We start from the raw sequence: 11,771 nt of genomic DNA on the forward strand, positions 1-11,771 counted from the left end.
ATGATGATGACTGCTGAGTAGCATTTATACAAGTCTTTAAATGCATGATGATATTTTTGTATACATAATATTTAGGATATTTTCAAAATTATGTGTTTCTTTAACTTCTGCAGTAATAATCCTTTAGCTATTTTCATTTCATATGTAACGTTTCCATATTTAAGTTTAATGATTCTAATCGGGCCATTTTACCCGATATTAAATAATCAAGATCAAAGGGGACAATATATTAAAACATGATAGAAGATTCTAGTCATCTTGTGTAAATCTATCTAAAACACGATCAACACAAAGTAATCAATAATTTCATAATATTTCCTTTTTATAGAACTCCAATTGGAGTCTTTTTCACAATCAAATTGTAATTTGGTCTCGACTAAAAAATCTTGAAAATTTAAAGGCGTTTTACGTACCCCTGATGATTTGTGGGGAGTGAGATTAAATCCTTAATTCTAAACAAATCAAAAGAATTATCGCTTCTTTTATTTTTCAATATATTGATAGTGGAATCCATACAATTCTTAGCATCCACTAGATTAGTACCTACTGACTGTATTTATTTATTTAGTGGATCTATTTTTATTATATCTCATAAATTATTATCTAATAAAACGTAATTTATATTAACGCATTGATATAAAAGATTAGAGGCTTTATTGAATCATGAGTGAAAACCTCTGAATTAAGAGTTCTATTCACAGTTGTACAAAAGCTCTTCTTTGAAGCGAGATGAAAATTTGAAGATCTTTTACTTTTAAAAAATATTGAGCAACGATCTTCATGAAGATCGTAAAATTTGAAGATCTCGATCTTTGAAGATCGTAAAATTTGAAGATCTTTTATTTGTAAAAAATTTTGAGCAGTGATCTTCAAATATCTTCATATTTTATAATGTTATAGTAAATTATTATTTTTTTGATATTATTTTTTGAAGTAAATGGGTTAGTAAGCTGGTTAAATTAAAATAAAAATTCAATAAAAAGTACCGACAATTTTCATAATCGTTATTTTTTTTTAACTTTTTTTGACATATATGGGTAAAAAAAAATTTATATTAAAAAAAATTTATATTAAAATTTCAATGAAGATTTAATGTAAAGTAACACAAAAAAGTGACAATTGTAATAATCGTTATTTTTAACTTATTTGATTTATTGTGTCGTAAATAGGGTTATATTTTATATTATTAAGATGTAAAAATAAAATTTCAATGAAGATGTTGAACCATAGAAAAGTGACAATTGTCATAATCGTTATTTTTGAAAATTTTTTTAAAGCATAGATATTGTTAACATGTTAAATTAAAATTTCAGTGAGATGTAGCCCAGGAAAGTGACAATTGTCATAATCGTTATTTTTGAACTTTTTTGATTTTTTTAAGGCAAATGGATAAAAATAGTTATTGTTAACATGTTAAATTAAAATTTCGGTGAAGATATACTACAGGAAAGTGACAATTGTCATAATCGTTAGTATTGAACTTTTTTGAATTTTTTTAAAGCAAATGGGTAAAAATAGATATTGTAATATGTTAATTTAAAATTTCAGTGAAGATGTACCACAGGAAAGTGACAATTGTCATAATCGTTATTTTTGAACTTTTTTGATTTTTTTTAAAATATATAACATAGAAAACTGCCAATTGTCATATGTAATATTTTTAAACTTTTTCAAAATTTAAACAGCGATAAAATAAAGATATTTTGAAAATTATTTAATATTTCAAAATTATTGAAAAAATATATTGTTAAGCAGGTTTGTTGTTAGGAAGGTCCTACCCCAAATAATTTTAAAAAATAACCGTCCCCAATCAAACTTTTTTTTAATAAAAAATATTGGCTCAGCATGTTTCTTAAATCTTTGATGGCTTTAGATTATAAAATATTAAAAAGTGATACCTTCTAACTTCTATAATTTGAGCGTTATTTAAGTAAAGTCGTGCTTTTACAATGTACAACGACATTAAACAGCAAGCCTTTGCTAGCTATAAGTCATATCTCAAATTTATATTACGAGTCCAGATTTTTTAAATATATTTATGGATTGTCAAATTCTTGGTTTTGACGAAATAATAAACCTGACCTAACTTATTTAATTGGGTAGACCTAGTTTTTTTTATTCTGAAAATATTTTATATTTTTTTTATTTTACTCTATCAATTCGAGTCGCGAAAGGCAGTTTTAATTATGAATATTTATTGTAAACCTAGCAAATAGTTCAATATTAACATCGAAATATTTCTCCTTTTAAAATTCAGCCCATACTATTTGATCCTTCACTACAAAGGTGGAAAAAAATCCCTTAACTACAAAGGTGGGGTCTATTTTATCTCAAATTTTGATTAGCTATATCTCAGAACATATTAAAATTTGAGATCTACAATTTTGAATATATATTAAAATATTATTGGAAATAATAAATACAAAATCTTAAATTAATAGTTACTTCTAAAAAAAAGTTATGTAAATTTTACTAAAGTTGCTGAAATAAATTATTTTTTCTGAGACCTTCCTTTAATTATAGTTTTATCACCAAAAAAAATTAAAAATGCAAATTTTATTTTATATTTTATTAAATCAATGTTGAATATAGATAATTATATTAATTTTAAAAAAAGATATCAAATATTAAAAAAAATATTAATCATCAAATATCATGTAAATTATTGTACTAACTTTCACGACAAAATGTATGCATATGATCTTTACAAATGAATTTTGAACAATTTAAACAAATAAATGTTGTTTTTACGTCCTTCACTCTTGAACAATCATAACATCTTCCCTATTTATTTAATGGAATATGTTTTTCATCAGTTATATTTAGAACATTACTAGGGTTCTCAGATCTGTTGATCATATATGGAGTTATCAGTTCCATTGCTAATAATTTTATAAATTTTTATATTCCATGAATTATTAGCTTTATAAACTTATTATTGATATATTTACTATAATATAAAAAATGGTCAATGGCCATCTATTGGATTTCCTGAATATATAATATATGGAGGATAGTTGATCAACTCCAGTTTTTGTTAAATTATAAAAAGTTATAATTTCAAATTTTTTAAACTCACCAGTTGATGCATCAATTTTGTTATCATAATGTAGTGTGTAGAAAGCAACACTATATTCTTATACTTTTTTGGTATGTATGAAACTAACAGTTCTGTTTTTTCTAAATGTAAATAAACTAAATTTATATCTCTAATCATCACCTGACTCACAATCTACATAAATATAAATATTAAATAGACAATACTTCCAGAACTTGATGATATTAAATTTTCCATGTGCATCTTTTTTAGTATTTAGCTCAAGAAAAAAAATTAGTATTAAATTTTAAAATTTTGGGTTACGATACAACATTGAAAAATTTAAAAATAAAATTTTTTTTTCAATATATATATTAGTTTGTAATATACAATAATATTAATTAATAAATAAAAATTTGGAAAAAAAAATTTCATAAGTACATGGGACCTATACTACCCCAAGCTCAACAAATTGCAAATATTTTAAAAAATATCAAATAAATTATCTTAAAAAATTTTTAAATATATAATTCTTTTTATAATAAAAAGAAAAACTTCAGCCTTCGCCTTCTATTTTATTTGAAATGCACAGACGATTTTGAAATTTATTTTATTTATATATTATTTCTTTTCTACCTCCCCTTCCCTCCCTGTTGTTGAAAGAAAAAAACAAAAAAATATTATTTACTTTTCGTTTTATTTAACTTTTTTTTCCTTTCAAAAAAATAATTACATATATTTATAGTACCTACCATCTTTTATATATGCATTGCATCATATATAAAAATTGCACAAAACAAAATCCTTAATTTTTGGTATTTATTTATTTATTTTTAAAAATAGTACTAATTTTCTTATAAAAGTTTATTCTACAAATAAAATCACTCTTAGCAAATAGATTATTTCGGCATGTTAAACCTTAATTTTTATGTAAGCCTTAAGATTGTGGTCATAGATGGTACAAAAGTTTGGACATTTATAAGCGAAATGTCGAGATTTAGGTAATAATAATTAAAATAATCTACCGAACCAAAGTTAAATTTTTTTCTTTCAAATATATTTAGTATTTTTCTTTATTAAATTTAGCCCTTTTTGAAAATCGAGCAGTTTAGCACTTATTTTTAATAAAATTCTCAAAAACATGATTTAAAAAAACAAATTTATCTTTCATCAAAGGAATGGTGGGACTATGAAGACCTCAGTCATTTTAATTTCAGTACTTAAAACAAGTATTTGTGTGTAAAGTAAAACTAATTTTGATTTTTTTCAGTACCTTAAGAGTTTGGGTAACAATTTTATTTTGTGCTTCAATTATTCGTCATTTTTTAATTAGTATTTAAAATGATTTTATTTATTTAAATAATACATGATATAATATATACAAATAAAAATTTTATATAAATATAATAAAATCAAAATATAACGTTATTAATAAACTTTTATTAAGTTTAATTAATAAAATATCATTTAATGTAAACTGCCTTTCTCGACTCGAATTGATGGTTTCAGAAGAATAAAACTGGATCGACATATTGAATTAGTTAGGTTTGGTTTATTATTTCTTTTTAAAAAATTTGGACTCGTAACCTAAATTTGATCTATGTCTTATTGCTCGTAAAGGCTTGCTATTTTATGTCGTTGTATAGTAAAAGTATGACTTTTTCTTAATATTAAATAGCGCTCAAATTATAGAAGTTAGAAGACATCATTTTTTTAACCCTTCCCTACAAAGGTGGGGTAAAAAATACCCCACAGCTTATATATTCTTGGTAATTAAAAATCCTGAAGATAATTTGACCTGGTTTTTATAGTAGTTTTATATTTTGTTATGAACATATCTATCAAATTTCAAGATAATTTATTTGATATTTTTTAAAATATTTGCAATTTGTTGAGCTTGGGGTAATATAGGTCCCACCTTTGTACTTACGAAATTTTTTTTTACCAATTTATATATATTAATTAATATTATTGTATATTACAAATCAATATATATATTGAAAAAAAAAATTTTATTTTTAAATTTTTCAATGTTGTTTTGTAACCCAAAATTTTAAAATTTAATACTAATTTTTTTTCTTGAGCTAAATACTATAAAAGATGCACATGGAAAATTTAATATCATCAAGTTCTGGAAGTATTGTCTATTTAATATTTATAACATTTTATGTAGATTGTGAGTCAGATGATGACTAGATATATAAATTTAGTTTATTTGCATTTAGAAAATAGAACTGTTAGTTTCATACACACCAAAAAAGTATAAGAATATAGTGTTGCTTTCTACACACTACATTATGATAACAAAATTGATGCATCAACTGGTGAGTTTAAAAAATTTGAAATTATAACTTTTTATAATTTAACAAAAACTGGAGTTGATCAACTATCCTCCATATATTATATATCCAGGAAATCCAATAGATGGCCATTGATTATTTTTTATACTATAGTAAATATATCAAAAATAACTGATAGTTTATAAAGCTAATAATTCATGGAATATAAAAATTTATAAAATTATTAGCAATGGAACTGATAACTCCATATATGATCAACAGATCTGGGAACCCTAGTATATGTAGATTATTACGTAACAACATTGGGGATGTTCTCAATATAACTGATGAAAAACATATTCCATCAAATAAATAGGGAAGATGTTATGATTTTTCAAGAGTGAAGAACGTAAAAACAACATTTATTTGTTTAAATTGTTCAAAATTCATTTGTAAAGATCATATGCATACATTTTGTCGTGAATGTTAGTACAAAAATTTACATGATATTTGATGATTAATATTTTTTTTTATATTTGATATCTTTTTATAAAATTTATATAATTATCTATATTCAACATTGATTTAATAAAATAAAATTTGCATTTTTAAATTTTTTTGGTGTTAAAACTATAATTAAAGGAAGGTCTCAGAAAAAAAATTTATTTCAACAACTTTAGTAAAATTTGCATAACTTTTTTTAGAAGTAACTATTAATTTAAGATTTTGTATTTATTATTTCCAATAATATTTTAATATATATTCAAAATTGTAGATCTCAAATTTTAATATGTTCTGAGATATAGCTAATCAAAATTTGAGATAAAATAGACCCCACCTTTGTAGTTAAGGGATTTTTTTCCACCTTTATAGTGAAGGATCAAATAGTATGGGCTGAATTTTAAAAGGAGAAATATTTCGATGTTAATATTGAACTATTTGCTAGGTTTACAATAAATATTCATAATTAAAACTGCCTTTCACGACTCGAATTGATAGAGTAAAATAAAAAATATAAAATATTTTCAGAATAAAAAAAACTAGGTCTACCCAATTAAATAAGTTAGGTCAGGTTTATTATTTCGTCAAAACCAAGAATTTGACAATCCATAAATATATTTAAAAAATCTGGACTCGTAATATAAATTTGAGATATGACTTATAGCTAGCAAAGGCTTCTGTTTAATGTCGTTGTACATTGTAAAAGCACGACTTTACTTAAATAACGCTCAAATTATAGAAGTTAGAAGGTATCACTTTTTAATATTTTATAATCTAAAGCCATCAAAGATTTAAGAAACATGCTGAGCCAATATTTTTTATTAAAAAAAAGTTTGATTGGGGGCGGTTTTTTTTTTAAATTATATGGGGTAGGACCTTCCTAACAACAAACCTGGTTAACAATATATTTTTTCAATAATTTTGAAATATTAAATAATTTTCAAAATATCTTTATTTTATCGCTGTTTAAATTTTGAAAAAGTTTAAAAATATTACATATGACAATTGGCAGTTTTCTATGTTATATATTTTAAAAAAAATCAAAAGAGTTCAAAAATAACTATTATGACAATTGTCACTTTCCCATGGTACATCTTCACTGAAATTTTAACTTAACATATTAACAATATCTATTTTTACCCATTTGCTTTAAAAAAATTCAAAAAAGAACGATTATGACAATTGTCACTTTCCTGTAGTATATCTTCACCGAAATTTTAATTTAACATGTTAACAATAACTATTTTTATCCATTTGCCTTAAAAAAATCAAAAAAGTTCAAAAATAACGATTATGACAATTGTCACTTTCCTGGGCTACATCTCACTGAAATTTTAATTTAACATGTTAACAATATCTATGCTTTAAAAAAATTTTCAAAAATAACGATTATGACAATTGTCACTTTTTTATGGTACATCTTCATTTAAATTTTATTTTTACATCTTAATAATAAAAATTATAACCTATTTACGACACAATAAATCAAATAAGTTAAAAATAACGATTATTACAATTGTCACTTTTTTGTGTTACTTTACATTAAATCTTTATTGAAATTTTAATATAAATTTTTTTTTACCCACATATGTCAATAAAAGTTTAAAAAAATAACGATTATGAAAATTGTCGGTACTTCTTTATTAAAATTTTTATTTTAATTTAACATGCTTACTAACCCATTTACTTCAAAAAATAATATCAAAAAAATAATAATTTAATACAGTAATAATATGATTTGTTGTAACACATTTTCATAATGTGAAAAAACATTCTTATATAGTTTAAATCAAGTATTCTATCATATGACATTTGGTATATATATATATATATGTATGATTGATTTGTATATGACATTTATAACATTAATAATATATATAATATATCTCATTTATAACATTTACCAGTGATGAAATAGTCATGCTATCAATTCTTTCAATAAAAATTCAGGTCTTGATGGTTTCAGACCCTCCTATTTTCAATACTTAATTAATTCAAAAAATCCTTCCCATAGTTCTGTCATCAAGGTTTTAACAACTTTTTGTAATAACATAATTAATAATGATATTCCACAAACTCACCAAATCCTATTTGGTGCACGTCTAATTGCTTTATTCAAGCCAGATGGTGGTACCCGTCCCATTGCAGTAAGCTCCTTTTTCAGAAGATTAGTAGCCAAAATCATAATCGAAAACATCAAACATGATGCTGTCAACATTTTAAACTCTTATCAACTAGGTTTTGGAATCAAGGGCGGCTGCGAAATAATGGCTCATACCTTAAGAATTTACTTAGAAAGCCCGCCATCTTATCTGTAATATGTAAACTAGATTTCAAAAATGCCTTCAATAGCCTACATCGTACCTCTTTTTAAAATTCTTCTATGAAACTTTTCCCTGTTACTCTAAATTTATTGAATCCTCATATGGCTTTCAGACGCCTTTGACATAAGATCTTTTCAGATTTTATCCCAAGAGAGCATTCAACAAGAGGACCCATTAGGACCTCTTCTTTTTTGTTTTGGAATCCATCATCTCATGTACTATATCAAACAAAATTTTAACCTAGATCTTAATTTATGGTATTTAGACGATGGGACCATCTGTGGCCCTTCAGCTAATGTACCTAGCGCTTTAAAACCTGGAAATTAATTTCCAAGCTATCAGCCTCGTACTCAACATAAATAAAACAGAATTATGTTTCTTAAACAATAAGCCACAAAAGTTGGAAGGCTAGAAAATCATTGCTCCCGATAGCTTAATCCTATTTGGGTCCCCATTAGCAAATGCTACCAAGTCAGAAGATTTCCTTCATAACATTTTTAAAAGCTTTTACAGAATGGAGCACATTCTATGTCACCTACCAGCACACCAAAGTTTATTTTTTTGCACATATTCCGATCATCATCTTTTTTCAAAATAAAGAATTCATATCTATAATTCAGGATAAATTTAAAATATTTCTAGAAAAAATTTTAACATAAATTTAAACTTATTCAATTGGTCACTTGCTCAGCTACCTTTTAAACTAGGCGGTTTCGATTTTTTGCCACTCAATCTTTTATCCTTATCATCATTCGTAACATCTAGATTATCTAACAATTCTATGATTTCTGGCTTCATATGCCCTACCGATCGTTTTTGACGAGGCTATTGACAAATGGAAGGCAAACACACCCATTAACACCGTATTATCATCAATCATCACACACGAAAAAATTTTCGCACCTTTATCTCGAAATACCAAACAAATATATTAGTCAATCCACCTTTAGATTGCATTCAACTCCTACAATTATCTGACAGACTTGGTGGTCATGAATGGTTAGAATCACTGCCTAGTCGTAACCTTGGTAATCTCTTATCAGATGAACAATTGAGGTTTACGTCTAGGTTGTGACATCGTGCAGTCTCATGCATGCATCAAATGCAAATCACCGGTCGATTCAAAGGGTAGGCATTGCCTAAATTGTATATTTAGTCAAGGCGACATCAACGCTACTCAGCTGTAAACCATATAATAAATAGAAGCCTAACAGCTGCACACATTCCAAACAATCTTGAACCATCAAATTTATCTCAAGTAGATGGTTTAAGACCTGATGGTATGTCAACCATACCTTGGGCCCTCAGCAAATCACTTATATGGGATTACACATGTGTCTCATCATTCCCTTCAAACATAAATTTCAATTTACACTAGCAGAAATTAAAAAGACAAACATATACAAAAATTTTAAAAACTTCATATTCACTCCAGTAGTGACCTCTACGAACGGGCATTTTTCGCCTTCAACATTTATGTTTTTAAAAAATCTGGATAATAAAATACGACTTTTTACAAATGAACCCAGAGAATTTCTTTTTATTTGACAAAAAATTCAAATAAAAATTTTTAGACACAATTATGGTTCTTTTATGGGGACTCAATTTATTTTTATTTATATAACTATAAATTTATAAATTTTATTTTTTCTAACTAGGTTTTATGTAAAAAGGAATTTAATAAAATCATTCGTATCATCAAAAAAAAAAATTTAGACAATGTTATATGGAATTGACTAATAAGGGAAAATTTGTAGGCCTAAACAAATCAATAATTTCTAAAAAGGATAATATGACCGACTTAATCCATATCATAAATATATATGGGTTAATGTTAGATACTGCCAAGTCAACGTATAGCAATTTTCTAAATACCAACCTAATTTGCTAAATACCGACCAATATTTATTATAATGAAATAAAACCCTTATTATTTAACATCCTATATATCCTCCCCCCAAGTACGGAACTACCAAGTTGTAATAAGAAAAAACATGATCTTTGTTGGGATACGAATCGAATTGGTAAGCGAAGCTCTTGCCGACTAGGTCACAGACGCTTTACAAAAATCACGATTTTTCAAATATATATTATAAATAAATTTGTTTGTATCCAAATGAAAAATAAACAAAATACAAATTTGATAGGTACTACCTTGAGGCAGTATCAATCATTACTCGACTATATGGGAGTTAGATCTAGATGACATTATGAAGCTAGATAAATAATCGATAAAATTATTGTGAGATATTAAATTTCTCAAAGATTATCTTCCATTTTTAATGATATATATACGATTAGACAGTTTACCATTATTACTAATCTAAATTATGCAATCAAATGCTTTCAGCAGCAGGAGTAATCTTAAATTACATAGCCTGACAAATAATAGATACTGATTAATTGATAGTCATAGCCATGACTCTTATCAGAAGTTATTATATTATATAAATTGATAAAACAAGAATACTAAAAATCTTTTGAAGAAATAACTATGCAAATATACTGAAGCCTTGAGTTATTTACACGGCAATGATGCCATATTAGAAATGAAACATTTTGTAACTGTAAAATAAGGACCAGAAGGATATGATAAAAACAATTAAGATTATATATATTATTGCCACACCACCTCTAGTTTGTATATATCTTAAAGTAATAGTAATTTGTAATAATATCAAAAATATATTCGTATTAAAAATTTAACTCAAAACTGTTTTTCAAAGAAGGAAAAAATAGCTTTCCTTAAAACACGTAAAAAAAGAGAAGAAAAGATATCTAATAAGATTACATCCATTGTGAGATGAATAATAAGATGTTTAATTTATAATAATATTTTTAAATAAATAGATGGAGTTAATTAAACTTCAACTGAATGCTAAATTAATATTTAGACTAGTGATCTGCATCTGGCCTAATTTTTCAAGCCCGGCCCGGCCCAAAATTTTTTTTAAAAATGTTTTGCCGGCCCGGTCCGAACCCGAAATTTTTTAAAACAGTTTTGCCGGCCCGGCCCGAACCCGAAATTTATTTTAAAAAAATATACCGGCACGGCCAGGCCCGAATTTATTTAAATATAGAAATTACGTGATACGTGATATTAAGCGCACTAGCCCTAAAAGAGCAACGCTTGGTTCTCTCATAAAAGCCCATCTAACTGGGATAAAAGAATGGGAAATAATTAAATAAATAAGAGGACCATCCACGTTTTTTGGGCAGGCCGCAGTTACCTGTGCGCGCAAGAGGCAAAGCCCCTTACTTAAACGCCCATGGGAAAATAAAAAGAGAGGTAAAATGCCCATGCCAGATTAAATTTGATTATGGGAGGGATATATTGGCTATATTAATTTTACCATTAATTAGAATGTGAGCAAACCTAGAAATTAACATGATTAAATAAAATAGATACCAGTACAAATACAAATACAGTACTATCACTTTCTTCCAAAATTTTTTGCACCGGATGTAAAAACTCAAATCAATTATAATTTATATAATTACTTAAAATAAAAGACATATGTTATATAGCGTTTAGTTTCAATAAATTAAATCGAAAAATTTTATTTTACATAAAAAATTCAATATAAAATTGATAAATTTAGATATATTTAATAAAATTTCCAAGGTCCG

This window comes from Gordionus sp. m RMFG-2023, chromosome 1, assembly GCF_954871325.1.
Source record: "Gordionus sp. m RMFG-2023 chromosome 1, tfGorSpeb1-WG-v2, whole genome shotgun sequence".
Taxonomy (NCBI): domain Eukaryota; kingdom Metazoa; phylum Nematomorpha; class Gordioida; order Chordodea; family Parachordodidae; genus Gordionus; species Gordionus sp. m RMFG-2023.